This window comes from Bombus pyrosoma, unplaced genomic scaffold (assembly GCF_014825855.1).
Source record: "Bombus pyrosoma isolate SC7728 unplaced genomic scaffold, ASM1482585v1 HiC_scaffold_4713, whole genome shotgun sequence".
Taxonomy (NCBI): Eukaryota; Metazoa; Arthropoda; class Insecta; order Hymenoptera; family Apidae; genus Bombus; species Bombus pyrosoma.
In genome coordinates this window covers 97,152-100,501 of record NW_025219972.1, presented here as the reverse complement: position 1 = coordinate 100,501, position 3,350 = coordinate 97,152, and the positions used below count along the sequence as shown (strand labels likewise).

General features: G+C 30.4%; 1 long non-coding RNA gene across 1 annotated transcript in view; it reads left to right on the top strand.

The window, feature by feature from the left end:
- LOC122577469 overlaps positions 1-3,350 on the top strand; it is a 16,364-nt gene that overhangs the window by 4,514 nt on the left and 8,500 nt on the right. The window lies entirely within an intron of this gene.

Below are 3,350 nucleotides of genomic sequence, written 5' to 3'. Positions count from 1 at the left end.
AACAATGATCATGGTCAAATTGTGCTTCGAAAACTCATTGTACGAGTTACCGGCAAATGGGGCAACCAAAAAGACAGTCGGAGAAACAAAGGTAATTAAATGGTAGATTACAACAAAGTATTGAAGAAAGACGTACAAGTAAATGAAAGTAACAATAGAGTGAGTTGGGACGGTAGAAAAATGTCTACCAAAGTGCCAAGGCCACTTGTCGCGAAATGACACGTATGGATATACGTCCGGTCCCTCTGACTGTCTACGCTAAACTGACACCCCGCACCGTGATTTATCCAGCGAGTTTCGGTTGGGAAGGAGTAGGGGGCTAGAGTTGTCGGCTATCCGTGCATACACGAATAGGATTCGTCAAATTCCTGAAACACATACACTCAAGGATATGTTTTTCAATAATAGACATATGTTTCAAAACAAAGAACAATACGTTAGGCTGAACAGTGAGATGAACGTAAAAGGTATAGAGCGTAAACACAAATGACATAATGTCATTTTGACGAATAAAAATGTATCTGAAACGAAGATATCTGCGCTTATACGTTGTCACTTGATTAAATAAAATTGACTAATAGATAGAAAGTTGGAAAAATATAATTTTTTCAAACATAACATGTAATAGAATATTATAAAATATTAGGCGATTCTATTATCAAAGCACGGCATTGAAAATGTAAAACTAAATCTAATTATAAAATATTAAATTATAAAAACGTTACATAGCAAACACTGTCTCTAAGACCACATTGCACGCGGTCACAAAAAATTTCCGAAAGTAAAACTGCATTGACGGAGAAAGATGGGGGAAGTGAGCGTCTTTTTCCAGAAAATACTGCTGTTTTCAATTAATTTATTCATCAATAAAAAATATTCTGTTACGAAAATAGAATATATTTGAAATATTATTTGTGCTTTGTACGATATTTCCTGATATTGACGAGTATTTATAATCATTATAAATGTAATACAATCTATCTGAAAAAATTATACCACGGATGTTCGTTTCTTACTTATAAACTAAATTTTTCTAATAAATATTCAAAAATGCTTGTGACAAACCAAAATTCTATATGTAAACATATCCGAGGATAGTATCACGACCGGCTCACTTCAAAACCGGAGATAAAGATGTGACACTTGGCAACTTGGCCAGCATTTGGCAACAATGTATATCGCCGAAGCGAAGTGCCTAATGAACCATCAATATCCCAACGATCCTTCCGTCGAATGTTCGATAAGAAGGCGTGTGTGGCAACAGTCGCGGACGCCTAACGAACTCGTGGATAGCGGGGAGGATTGAGTGGTGACAAAAGACAAATAACCGAATCCGATCGGAAGTCGAGTTATAAGAGTTAGTCTTAAAGAGTCACGCATAGAGCGCGGAAGTAAATTGTAAACCCAGTGTTAGAAAAAAGTAAAGATTCTTTTTTATTTTTCATCTTAAATTTCTTTTTTATTTTATTTGTCATTTTATGTGACAAAATCATCGACAAGTTCACTCCTGTAATGATTATAATCCTGTATGTAATGATTTTTTAAAAGAAAGTACGAGTTTACGGTTGTACGAACTATTTTACGAAAAAGATAGTTATCCGACGATGTTAAAATTCTGAGCATAATGTTGATGTACGTACAACGGATACTCATGGGAAAAATCAACGAAACTAATAATAAGATCAATGAATTAGAAAAAAAAGAGCTATAGGCAAATATCTTATAATATACAGTGGCATAATCTGCATTTTATTATAAAATAATTGATCCGAGCAGAATCTATTATAAAAGAAGATTGCTGAATATGATAGACATTGTCGAATACTAATTGAGTAAAATCATTTAATTAATTTTCAAAGAATTTGATATTTCTTCAAGGAATCAGTAAGTCTCTCGCTAATAGCCTAATAGATCCTTTGATAGATCTAATGAAGAAATATCTAACCGCGATTACAGCCAATTAGTTCATATTATTCGCTACATAATTAATAATTGTATCACGTACAGCGATGCAGGCAGTATTGAAGGAAAAAAGCCATTTTATGTTACAACTATAACGAGTAAATTCACTCGTTTAACTTGAGAGGAATTAAAAAAGAATCTGACTTTTAAGTAAGCATTAAATAAGAATTTTAAATATCGCAAACAGTGATGTAGGTGTTATTCAAGAAAAAAGAACATTTTATTTTGTAATTAGCACGAGTAAATGAACGAATATCGATAATATAATATAATGCTTGATATGAATTTTATCTGTCTGATTATTTAATACCTTAACTTATTTCACAGTAACTAATTGATAAACTAATTGATAGTCGAAAATTAGCATCAAAAAAGTGTGAATTTAATCATAGTTTGTAGGAACTATTAAAATAATAAATATGGACATCGTATTAAATCGTTAAAGACGAGAATTTACGATAAAAATTAAGAAATTGTCCAATTTAATTTTGTTATAATGGAAGAACCGTCTTTTACTATGAGAGTGAACATCGAGAAAGAACTTAAATATAAGGTAAATAAAAAAAAAATATCAAATAATAACATTGAAACTAGTAATTTATACCGTCTAAGCCATTGATTTACAACATTTAAGTTATTAATTTCTAACATTTAAGTCATTAATTTCTAACATTTAAACTGTTAATTTATAACATTTAAGCTATTAATTTATAACATTTCAGCTATTAATTTACAATATCCAGGCCATTAATTTAAAATATTTAAACTATTACTTTATACATTTAAACCATTAATTTCTAACATCCAAACTATTAATTTATAACATTTAGGCTATTAATTTGTAACCTATACGCTATTAATTTACAACAACTGGACCATTAAATAACAACATTTAAAACTTTTATTTTAACATTTAAACTATTAATTAACAACATTAGAAACATTTATTTATTACATTTAAACCATTAATTTATAACAATTAAACCATTAATTTATTACAATCAAACCATTAATTAACGACATTTTAACCATTACTTAATAGCAATTAAAGCATTAATTTATAATATTTAAAATGTTGAGAATTTTGAATCTTTGAAACCGAAATGATGTTATAGGAACACAAAATTTACACTTTTAATTAATATTGAAATAGTTATACACTTATTTAATGTACGATCTCTATTATATTTGTCGGAGATGAAAGAACACCGGAGCCTTCCTTGGGAACTTGGGGAGAATCCCGTAATATTGTAATCCGGATTTCACCATAGCCATAATTAAATAATTGTCATTCAATCCGATCGTGTTTATTTGAGATTTGTAACAGTGAGCTTGGGCCCGAGGCGACAATCAGTCGCCAACGTAGCCGCGGTCAAGGGATAAACGTT